The sequence below is a fragment of the Caloenas nicobarica genome, unplaced genomic scaffold (assembly GCF_036013445.1).
Source record: "Caloenas nicobarica isolate bCalNic1 unplaced genomic scaffold, bCalNic1.hap1 Scaffold_96, whole genome shotgun sequence".
In the NCBI taxonomy this organism is placed as follows: Eukaryota; Metazoa; Chordata; class Aves; order Columbiformes; family Columbidae; genus Caloenas; species Caloenas nicobarica.
The window spans coordinates 889,344-901,558 of record NW_027017725.1 but is presented as its reverse complement, the minus strand read 5'-3'; positions in this window follow the sequence as shown (position 1 = coordinate 901,558).

Genomic DNA, 12,215 nt, shown 5'->3' with positions numbered 1-12,215 from the left:
ATAACATGAATTAACATCAAATCAAGAAAATTAATAAATTCACAACAAAATAAAATAAAATTCATTGTGTTATGTGTCCTTGAAATTGATTTTGGAACTGAAAACCCTCTGTCCTTTCAGGCAAAGTCTCTTAGATATTGGACTGGCGGACAGGAGAGAAGTGGAGAGGAGAGGAGAGGAGAGGAGAGAACAGGAGAAGAGAGGAGAGGAGAGGAGAGGAGAGGAGAGGAGAGGAGAGGAGAGGAGAGGAGAGGAGAGCAGTTCTGCTCTGTCAGGCCTGCAGTTCTGCGTGACAAGCCCTGAGCTAGCCCTGAGGCCTCCATACATGATACTACAGGCAGTATTGCTACTGGAAGTAAGGCTGCTCTGGCTACAAATGCACACTGTCTTTTTGCAAAAAAGGGACTCTATTAGGTTGCTTACTCCCCTATTTTGTAGCTACAGGGACTGATTTGGAGCCAGCACCCCAAAGGCTTCCTCCAATGGGCTGCACATATGCGGCTGTGTCACCCCCATGTCACAATGCCAGCACCCGGCAACGCAGTGGTCACCAGGCCCCACGCAGGATCCAGAGGAGCAGCCTCCCGTGTCCACTGCCAGAGCTGGCCCGGGGGCAGCCCCAGCACATCTGACAGGAAGCACTTGAGGAGCTGCTGGAATCACAGGCCAGGGGCTGAGGGAAGAAAACCTTGCATGAGGCTGCTGGAGGTTCTCCGCTGCAAGACAATCTGCTGGCAGGGCCACCTTCCAAGCTCGGCTCATGGATGCAAATCCTTTTCAACTGGATAGCAGTGGCAAGACCAAGGCAATTCCTTCTTGAGGAGCACTGCACAGCTCACCATCCTCATCTCCTACAGAGCAACGCTCAGGAGCCGTAAGAGATAGGATGTCGAGGGCTTGCAAGGGCTTGCAAGGGCTTGCAGTGCTTTGGAACACCCACTGGTGTCCTACACAGGGACAGCAAGGATTCTTGCCCACAAGGTCTATCAGCTCAGAGGCACTTGGGCACTCTGGCAAGTCCGCAAGATAGCTCCAGCTCAAGGGAGGATAGGGCTTGGGCAGCTCCTGGGAAGCATGAGCAGCCTGTGGGACAAGGAGCCAGGTCTGGCTCACATGCTCAGGGAACAGCCCATGGCCAGCACTGGGCTCAGCAAGGAACTTTTTCCCCCGGGGCACAGTGGCACTGGTCCCCGGCCATTTTTTGCCTTCCTCTGCAGTTCTCAGCACCGCCCCTTGCCACCATTTCTTTGGGCCATTTGGCCTGGGAGCCGGCTGCTCATGCCCCAACATGCTGGCAGCCGCAGCTGCCACTTCTCAGCTCTCCCTGCAGCAAACACAAGCGCCTGGCAGGGACCAGAGCGCTTCTCATGCATCCCTGCCCAAGAAGCACAGCAGCCAAACAAGTTGTGGAAGGCAAAAAGTCTGCTCGTCATCGCTACATGTCACGCTTTGGAAGAGATGCCACGGTACCACTCACCTCTTCTTCCTCTTCTTCTTCTTCTTCTTCTTCCTCCTCTTTTGTGCATGGTCAGTCCCACAAGTCCTTGTCAAGGTTCTCCCTCTGCAGGAACCGCGGACAGCTTGGCCTCTATTCCTGCAGCTGCTCTCTGCAGCTCTGGGACTTGCCTTTGCCAGCCTGCAAGGGATCTTTTCTCAGGCTAAACTGAAGAATGCCTCAGCCTACTCCTGGCTACACTTGGGCTTGAGCTAATGCTTGTGAGCCTGGGTTCTGAAACAGAGTCACAAAGGGAAAAAAAATGACACAAAGAAACATAACATGAATTAACATCAAATCAAGAAAATTAATAAATTAACAACAAAATAAAATAATATTCATTGTGTTCTGTGTCTTTGAAATTGATTTTGGAACTGAAAACCCTCTGTCCTTTCAGGCAAACAGTGTCTTAGATATTGGACTGGCGGACAGGAGAGAAGAGAAGAGGAGAGGAGAGGAGAGGAGAGGAGAGGAGAGCAGAGAACAGGAGAGGAGAGGAGAGGAGAGGAGAGGAGAGCAGTTCTGCTCTGTCAGGCCTGCAGTTCTGCGTGACAAGCCCTGAGCGAGCCCTGAGGCCTCCATACATGATACTACAGGCAGTATTGCTACTGGAAGTAAGGCTGCACTGGCTACAAATGCACACTGTCTTTTTGCAAAAAAGGGACTCTATTAGGTTGCTTGCTCCCCTATTTTGTAGGTACAGGGACTGATTTGGAGCCAGCACCCCAAAGGCTTCCTCCAAAGGGCTGCACATATGCGGCTGTGTCACCCCCATGTCACAATGCCAGCACCCGGCAACGCAGTGGTCACCAGGCCCCACGCAGGATCCAGAGGAGCAGCCTCCCGTGTCCACTGCCAGAGCTGGCCCGGGGGCAGCCCCAGCACATCTGACAGGAAGCACTTGAGGAGCTGCTGGAATCACAGGCCAGGGGCTGAGGGAAGAAAACCTTGCATGAGGCTGCTGGAGGTTCTCCGCTGCAAGACAATCTGCTGGCAGGGCCACCTTCCAAGCTCGGCTCATGGATACAAATCCTTTTCAACTGGATAGCAGTGGCAAGACCAAGGCAATTCCTTCTTGAGGAGCACTGCACAGCTCACCATCCTTATCTCCTACACAGCAACGCTCAGGAGCCGTAAGAGATAGGATGTCGAGGCCTTGCAAGGGCTTGCAAGGGCTTGCAGTGCTTTGGAACACCCACTGGTGTCCTACACAGGGACAGCAAGGATTCTTGCCCACAAGGTCTATCAGCTCAGAGGCACTTGGGCACTCTGGCAAGTCCGCAAGATAGCTCCAGCTCAAGGGAGGATAGGGCTTGGGCAGCTCCTGGGAAGCATGAGCAGCCTGTGGGACAAGGAGCCAGGTCTGGCTCACATGCTCAGGGAACAGCCCATGGCCAGCACTGGGCTCAGCAAGGAACTTTTTCCCCCGGGGCACATTGGCACTGGTTCCCGGTGGTTTTTTGCCTTCCTCTGCAGTTCTCAGCACCGCCCCTTGCCACCCTTTCTTTGGGCCATTTGGCCTGGGAGCCAGCTGCTCATGCTCCACCATGCTGGCAGCCGCAGCTGCCACTTCTCAGCTCTTCCTGCAGGTAACACAAGCGCCTGGCAGGGACCAGAGCGCTTCTCATGCATCCCTGCCCAAGAAGCACAGCAGCCAAACAAGTTGTGGAAGGCAAAAAGTCTGCTCGTCATCGCTACATGTCACGCTTTGGAAGAGATGCCATGGTACCACTCACCTCTTCTTCCTCTTCTTCTTCTTCTTCTTCTTCCTCCTCTTTTGTGCATGGTCAGTCCCACAACTCCTTGTCAAGGTTCTCCCTCTGCAGGAACCGCGGACAGCTTGGCCTCTATTCCTGCAGCTGCTCTCTGCAGCTCTGGGACTTGCCTTTGCCAGCCTGCAAGGGATCTTTTCTCAGGCTAAACTGAAGAATGCCTCAGCCTACTCCTGGCTACACTTGGGCTTGAGCTAATGCTTGTGAGCCTGGGTTCTGAAACAGAGTCACAAAGGGAAAAAAAATGACACAAAGAAACATAACATGAATTAACATCAAATCAAGAAAATTAATAAATTAACAACAAAATAAAATCATATTCATTGTGTTCTGTGTCTTTGAAATTGATTTTGGAACTGAAAACCCTCTGTCCTTTCAGGCAAACAGTCTCTTAGATATTGGACTGGCGGACAGGAGAGAAGAGAAGAGGAGAGGAGAGGAGAGGAGAGGAGAGGAGAGGAGAGGAGAGGAGAGGAGAGGAGAGGAGAGGAGAGGAGAGCAGTTCTGCTCTGTCAGGCCTGCAGTTCTGCGTGACAAGCCCTGAGCTAGCCCTGAGGCCTCCATACATGATACTACAGGCAGTATTGCTACTGGAAGTAAGGCTGCACTGGCTACAAATGCACACTGTCTTTTTGCAAAAAAGGGACTCTATTAGGTTGCTTACTCCCCTATTTTGTAGGTACAGAGACTGATTTGGAGCCAGCACCCCAAAGGCTTCCTCGAAAGGGCTGCACATATGCGGCTGTGTCAGCCCCATGTCACAATGCCAGCACCCGGCAACGCAGTGGTCACCAGGCCCCACGCAGGATCCAGAGGAGCAGCCTCCCGTGTCCACTGCCAGAGCTGGCCCGGGGGCAGCCCCAGCACATCTGACAGGAAGCACTTGAGGAGCTGCTGGAATCACACGCCAGGGGCTGAGGGAAGAAAACCTTGCATGAGGCTGCTGGAGGTTCTCCGCTGCAAGACAATCTGCTGGCAGGGCCACCTTCCAAGCTCGGCTCATGGATGCAAATCCTTTTCAACTGGATAGCAGTGGCAAGACCAAGGCAATTCCTTCTTGAGGAGCACTGCACAGCTCACCATCCTCATCTCCTACACAGCAACGCTCAGGAGCCGTAAGAGATAGGATGTCGAGGGCTTGCAAGGGCTTGCAAGGGCTTGCAGTGCTTTGGAACACCCACTGGTGTCCTACACAGGGACAGCAAGGATTCTTGCCCACAAGGTCTATCAGCTCAGAGGCACTTGGGCACTCTGGCAAGTCCGCAAGATAGCTCCAGCTCAAGGGAGGATAGGGCTTGGGCAGCTCCTGGGAAGCATGAGCAGCCTGTGGGACAAGGAGCCAGGTCTGGCTCACATGCTCAGGGAACAGCCCATGGCCAGCACTGGGCTCAGCAAGGAACTTTTTCCCCCGGGGCACATTGGCACTGGTCCCCGGCGGTTTTTTGCCTTCCTCTGCAGTTCTCAGCACCGCCCCTTGCCACCCTTTCTTTGGGCCATTTGGCCTGGGAGCCGGCTGCTCATGCTCCACCATGCTGGCAGCCGCAGCTGCCACTTCTCAGCTCTTCCTGCAGGTAACACAAGCGCCTGGCAGGGACCAGAGCGCTTCTCATGCATCCCTGCCCAAGAAGCACAGCAGCCAAACAAATTGTGGAAGGCAAAAAGTCTGCTCGTCATCGCTACATGTCACGCTTTGGAAGAGATGCCACGGTACCACTCACCTCTTCTTCCTCTTCTTCTTCTTCTTCTTCTTCCTCCTCTTTTGTGCATGGTCAGTCCCACAACTCCTTGTCAAGGTTCTCCCTCTGCAGGAACCTCGGACAGCTTGGCCTCTATTCCTGCAGCTGCTCTCTGCAGCTCTGGGACTTGCCTTTGCCAGCCTGCAAGGGATCTTTTCTCAGGCTAAACTGAAGAATGCCTCAGCCTACTCCTGGCTACACTTGGGCTTGAGCTAATGCTTGTGAGCCTGGGTTCTGAAACAGAGTCACAAAGGGAAAAAAAATGACACGAAGAAACATAACATGAATTAACATCAAATCAAGAAAATTAATAAATTAACAACAAAATAAAATCATATTCATTGTGTTCTGTGTCCTTGAAATTGATTTTGGAACTGAAAACCCTCTGTCCTTTCAGGCAAACAGTCTCTTAGATATTGGACTGGCGGACAGGAGAGAAGAGAAGAGGAGAGGAGAGGAGAGGAGAGGAGAGGAGAGGAGAGGAGAGGAGAGGAGAGGAGAGGAGAGAACAGGAGAGGAGAGGAGAGGAGAGGAGAGCAGTTCTGCTCTGTCAGGCCTGCAGTTCTGCGTGACAAGCCCTGAGCTAGCCCTGAGGCCTCCATACATGATACTACAGGCAGTATTGCTACTGGAAGTAAGGCTGCACTGGCTACAAATGCACACTGTCTTTTTGCAAAAAAGGGACTCTATTAGGTTGCTTACTCCCCTATTTTGTAGGTACAGGGACTGATTTGGAGCCAGCACCCCAAAGGCTTCCTCCAAAGGGCTGCACATATGCGGCTGTGTCAGCCCCATGTCACAATGCCAGCACCCGGCAACGCAGTGGTCACCAGGCCCCACGCAGGATCCAGAGGAGCAGCCTCCCGTGTCCACTGCCAGAGCTGGCCCGGGGGCAGCCCCAGCACATCTGACAGGAAGCACTTGAGGAGCTGCTGGAATCACACGCCAGGGGCTGAGGGAAGAAAACCTTGCATGAGGCTGCTGGAGGTTCTCCGCTGCAAGACAATCTGCTGGCAGGGCCACCTTCCAAGCTCGGCTCATGGATGCAAATCCTTTTCAACTGGATAGCAGTGGCAAGACCAAGGCAATTCCTTCTTGAGGAGCACTGCACAGCTCACCATCCTCATCTCCTACAGAGCAACGCTCAGGAGCCGTAAGAGATAGGATGTCGAGGGCTTGCAAGGGCTTGCAAGGGCTTGCAGTGCTTTGGAACACCCACTGGTGTCCTACACAGGGACAGCAAGGATTCTTGCCCACAAGGTCTATCAGCTCAGAGGCACTTGGGCACTCTGGCAAGTCCGCAAGATAGCTCCAGCTCAAGGGAGGATAGGGCTTGGGCAGCTCCTGGGAAGCATGAGCAGCCTGTGGGACAAGGAGCCAGGTCTGGCTCACATGCTCAGGGAACAGCCCATGGCCAGCACTGGGCTCAGCAAGGAACTTTTTCCCCCGGGGCACATTGGCACTGGTCCCCGGCGGTTTTTTGCCTTCCTCTGCAGTTCTCAGCACCGCCCCTTGCCACCATTTCTTTGGGCCGTTTGGCCTGGGAGCCGGCTGCTCATGCTCCACCATGCTGGCAGCCGCAGCTGCCACTTCTCAGCTCTCCCTGCAGCTAACACAAGCGCCTGGCAGGGACCAGAGCGCTTCTCATGCATCCCTGCCCAAGAAGCACAGCAGCCAAACAAATTGTGGAAGGCAAAAAGTCTGCTCGTCATCGCTACATGTCACGCTTTGGAAGAGATGCCACGGTACCACTCACCTCTTCTTCCTCTTCTTCTTCTTCTTCTTCTTCCTCCTCTTTTGTGCATGGTCAGTCCCACAACTCCTTGTCAAGGTTCTCCCTCTGCAGGAACCGCGGACAGCTTGGCCTCTATTCCTGCAGCTGCTCTCTGCAGCACTGGGACTTGCCTTTGCCAGCCTGCAAGGGATCTTTTCTCAGGCTAAACTGAAGAATGCCTCAGCCTACTCCTGGCTACACTTGGGCTTGAGCTAATGCTTGTGAGCCTGGGTTCTGAAACAGAGTCACAAAGGGAAAAAAAATGACACGAAGAAACATAACATGAATTAACATCAAATCAAGAAAATTAATAAATTAACAACAAAATAAAATCATATTCATTGTGTTCTGTGTCCTTGAAATTGATTTTGGAACTGAAAACCCTCTGTCCTTTCAGGCAAACAGTCTCTTAGATATTGGACTGGCGGACAGGAGAGAAGAGAAGAGGAGAGGAGAGGAGAGGAGAGGAGAGGAGAGGAGAGGAGAGGAGAGGAGAGGAGAGGAGAGGAGAGGAGAGGAGAGAACAGGAGAGGAGAGGAGAGGAGAGGAGAGGAGAGGAGAGGAGAGGAGAGGAGAGGAGAAAAGAGGAGAGGAGAGGAGAGGAGAGGAGAGGAGAGGAGAGGAGAGAACAGGAGAGGAGAGGAGAGGAGAGCAGTTCTGCTCTGTCAGGCCTGCAGTTCTGCGTGACAAGCCCTGAGCGAGCCCTGAGGCCTCCATACATGATACTACAGGCAGTATTGCTACTGGAAGTAAGGCTGCACTGGCTACAAATGCACACTGTCTTTTTGCAAAAAAGGGACTCTATTAGGTTGCTTACTCCCCTATTTTGTAGGTACAGGGACTGATTTGGAGCCAGCACCCCAAAGGCTTCCTCCAAAGGGCTGCACATATGCGGCTGTGTCACCCCCATGTCACAATGCCAGCACCCGGCAACGCAGTGGTCACCAGGCCCCACGCAGGATCCAGAGGAGCAGCCTCCCGTGTCCACTGCCAGAGCTGGCCCGGGGGCAGCCCCAGCACATCTGACAGGAAGCACTTGAGGAGCTGCTGGAATCACAGGCCAGGGGCTGAGGGAAGAAAACCTTGCATGAGGCTGCTGGAGGTTCTCCGCTGCAAGACAATCTGCTGGCAGGGCCACCTTCCAAGCTCGGCTCATGGATGCAAATCCTTTTCAACTGGATAGCAGTGGCAAGACCAAGGCAATTCCTTCTTGAGGAGCACTGCACAGCTCACCATCCTCATCTCCTACAGAGCAACGCTCAGGAGCCGTAAGAGATAGGATGTCGAGGGCTTGCAAGGGCTTGCAAGGGCTTGCAGTGCTTTGGAACACCCACTGGTGTCCTACACAGGGACAGCAAGGATTCTTGCCCACAAGGTCTATCAGCTCAGAGGCACTTGGGCACTCTGGCAAGTCCGCAAGATAGCTCCAGCTCAAGGGAGGATAGGGCTTGGGCAGCTCCTGGGAAGCATGAGCAGCCTGTGGGACAAGGAGCCAGGTCTGGCTCACATGCTCAGGGAACAGCCCATGGCCAGCACTGGGCTCAGCAAGGAACTTTTTCCCCCGGGGCACATTGGCACTGGTCCCCGGCGGTTTTTTGCCTTCCTCTGCAGTTCTCAGCACCGCCCCTTGCCACCATTTCTTTGGGCCGTTTGGCCTGGGAGCCGGCTGCTCATGCTCCACCATGCTGGCAGCCGCAGCTGCCACTTCTCAGCTCTCCCTGCAGCTAACACAAGCGCCTGGCAGGGACCAGAGCGCTTCTCATGCATCCCTGCCCAAGAAGCACAGCAGCCAAACAAATTGTGGAAGGCAAAAAGTCTGCTCGTCATCGCTACATGTCACGCTTTGGAAGAGATGCCACGGTACCACTCACCTCTTCTTCCTCTTCTTCTTCTTCTTCTTCTTCCTCCTCTTTTGTGCATGGTCAGTCCCACAACTCCTTGTCAAGGTTCTCCCTCTGCAGGAACCGCGGACAGCTTGGCCTCTATTCCTGCAGCTGCTCTCTGCAGCACTGGGACTTGCCTTTGCCAGCCTGCAAGGGATCTTTTCTCAGGCTAAACTGAAGAATGCCTCAGCCTACTCCTGGCTACACTTGGGCTTGAGCTAATGCTTGTGAGCCTGGGTTCTGAAACAGAGTCACAAAGGGAAAAAAAATGACACGAAGAAACATAACATGAATTAACATCAAATCAAGAAAATTAATAAATTAACAACAAAATAAAATCATATTCATTGTGTTCTGTGTCCTTGAAATTGATTTTGGAACTGAAAACCCTCTGTCCTTTCAGGCAAACAGTCTCTTAGATATTGGACTGGCGGACAGGAGAGAAGAGAAGAGGAGAGGAGAGGAGAGGAGAGGAGAGGAGAGGAGAGGAGAGGAGAGGAGAGGAGAGGAGAGGAGAGGAGAGGAGAGAACAGGAGAGGAGAGGAGAGGAGAGGAGAGGAGAGGAGAGGAGAGGAGAGGAGAAAAGAGGAGAGGAGAGGAGAGGAGAGGAGAGGAGAGGAGAGGAGAGAACAGGAGAGGAGAGGAGAGGAGAGCAGTTCTGCTCTGTCAGGCCTGCAGTTCTGCGTGACAAGCCCTGAGCGAGCCCTGAGGCCTCCATACATGATACTACAGGCAGTATTGCTACTGGAAGTAAGGCTGCACTGGCTACAAATGCACACTGTCTTTTTGCAAAAAAGGGACTCTATTAGGTTGCTTACTCCCCTATTTTGTAGGTACAGGGACTGATTTGGAGCCAGCACCCCAAAGGCTTCCTCCAAAGGGCTGCACATATGCGGCTGTGTCACCCCCATGTCACAATGCCAGCACCCGGCAACGCAGTGGTCACCAGGCCCCACGCAGGATCCAGAGGAGCAGCCTCCCGTGTCCACTGCCAGAGCTGGCCCGGGGGCAGCCCCAGCACATCTGACAGGAAGCACTTGAGGAGCTGCTGGAATCACAGGCCAGGGGCTGAGGGAAGAAAACCTTGCATGAGGCTGCTGGAGGTTCTCCGCTGCAAGACAATCTGCTGGCAGGGCCACCTTCCAAGCTCGGCTCATGGATGCAAATCCTTTTCAACTGGATAGCAGTGGCAAGACCAAGGCAATTCCTTCTTGAGGAGCACTGCACAGCTCACCATCCTCATCTCCTACAGAGCAACGCTCAGGAGCCGTAAGAGATAGGATGTCGAGGGCTTGCAAGGGCTTGCAAGGGCTTGCAGTGCTTTGGAACACCCACTGGTGTCCTACACAGGGACAGCAAGGATTCTTGCCCACAAGGTCTATCAGCTCAGAGGCACTTGGGCACTCTGGCAAGTCCGCCAGATAGCTCCAGCTCAAGGGAGGATAGGGCTTGGGCAGCTCCTGGGAAGCATGAGCAGCCTGTGGGACAAGGAGCCAGGTCTGGCTCACATGCTCAGGGAACAGCCCATGGCCAGCACTGGGCTCAGCAAGGAACTTTTTCCCCCGGGGCACATTGGCACTGGTCCCCGGCGGTTTTTTGCCTTCCTCTGCAGTTCTCAGCACCGCCCCTTGCCACCCTTTCTTTGGGCCATTTGGCCTGGGAGCCAGCTGCTCATGCTCCACCATGCTGGCAGCCGCAGCTGCCACTTCTCAGCTCTTCCTGCAGGTAACACAAGCGCCTGGCAGGGACCAGAGCGCTTCTCATGCATCCCTGCCCAAGAAGCACAGCAGCCAAACAAATTGTGGAAGGCAAAAAGTCTGCTCGTCATCGCTACATGTCACGCTTTGGAAGAGATGCCACGGTACCACTCACCTCTTCTTCCTCTTCTTCTTCTTCTTCTTCTTCCTCCTCTTTTGTGCATGGTCAGTCCCACAACTCCTTGTCAAGGTTCTCCCTCTGCAGGAACCGCGGACAGCTTGGCCTCTATTCCTGCAGCTGCTCTCTGCAGCTCTGGGACTTGCCTTTGCCAGCCTGCAAGGGATCTTTTCTCAGGCTAAACTGAAGAATGCCTCAGCCTACTCCTGGCTACACTTGGGCTTGAGCTAATGCTTGTGAGCCTGGGTTCTGAAACAGAGTCACAAAGGGAAAAAAAATGACACAAAGAAACATAACATGAATTAACATCAAATCAAGAAAATTAATAAATTAACAACAAAATAAAATCATATTCATTGTGTTCTGTGTCCTTGAAATTGATTTTGGAACTGAAAACCCTCTGTCCTTTCAGGCAAACAGTCTCTTAGATATTGGACTGGCGGACAGGAGAGAAGAGAAGAGGAGAGGAGAGGAGAGGAGAGGAGAGGAGAGGAGAGGAGAGGAGAGGAGAGGAGAGGAGAGGAGAGAACAGGAGAGGAGAGGAGAGGAGAGGAGAGCAGTTCTGCTCTGCCAGGCCTGCAGTTCTGCGTGACAAGCCCTGAGCTAGCCCTGAGGCCTCCATACATGATACTACAGGCAGTATTGCTACTGGAAGTAAGGCTGCACTGGCTACAAATGCACACTGTCTTTTTGCAAAAAAGGGACTCTATTAGGTTGCTTACTCCCCTATTTTGTAGGTACAGGGACTGATTTGGAGCCAGCACCCCAAAGGCTTCCTCCAAAGGGCTGCACATATGCGGCTGTGTCACCCCCATGTCACAATGCCAGCACCCGGCAACGCAGTGGTCGCCAGGCCCCACGCAGGATCCAGAGGAGCAGCCTCCCGTGTCCACTGCCAGAGCTGGCCCGGGGGCAGCCCCAGCACATCTGACAGGAAGCACTTGAGGAGCTGCTGGAATCACAGGCCAGGGGCTGAGGGAAGAAAACCTTGCATGAGGCTGCTGGAGGTTCTCCGCTGCAAGACAATCTGCTGGCAGGGCCACCTTCCAAGCTCGGCTCATGGATGCAAATCCTTTTCAACTGGATAGCAGTGGCAAGACCAAGGCAATTCCTTCTTGAGGAGCACTGCACAGCTCACCATCCTCATCTCCTACAGAGCAACGCTCAGGAGCCGTAAGAGATAGGATGTCGAGGGCTTGCAAGGGCTTGCAAGGGCTTGCAGTGCTTTGGAACACCCACTGGTGTCCTACACAGGGACAGCAAGGATTCTTGCCCACAAGGTCTATCAGCTCAGAGGCACTTGGGCACTCTGGCAAGTCCGCAAGATAGCTCCAGCTCAAGGGAGGATAGGGCTTGGGCAGCTCCTGGGAAGCATGAGCAGCCTGTGGGACAAGGAGCCAGGTCTGGCTCACATGCTCAGGGAACAGCCCATGGCCAGCACTGGGCTCAGCAAGGAACTTTTTCCCCCGGGGCACATTGGCACTGGTCCCCGGCGGTTTTTTGCCTTCCTCTGCAGTTCTCAGCACCGCCCCTTGCCACCCTTTCTTTGGGCCATTTGGCCTGGGAGCCAGCTGCTCATGCTCCACCATGCTGGCAGCCGCAGCTGCCACTTCTCAGCTCTCCCTGCAGCTAACACAAGCGCCTGGCAGGGACCAGAGCGCTTCTCATGCATCCCTGCCC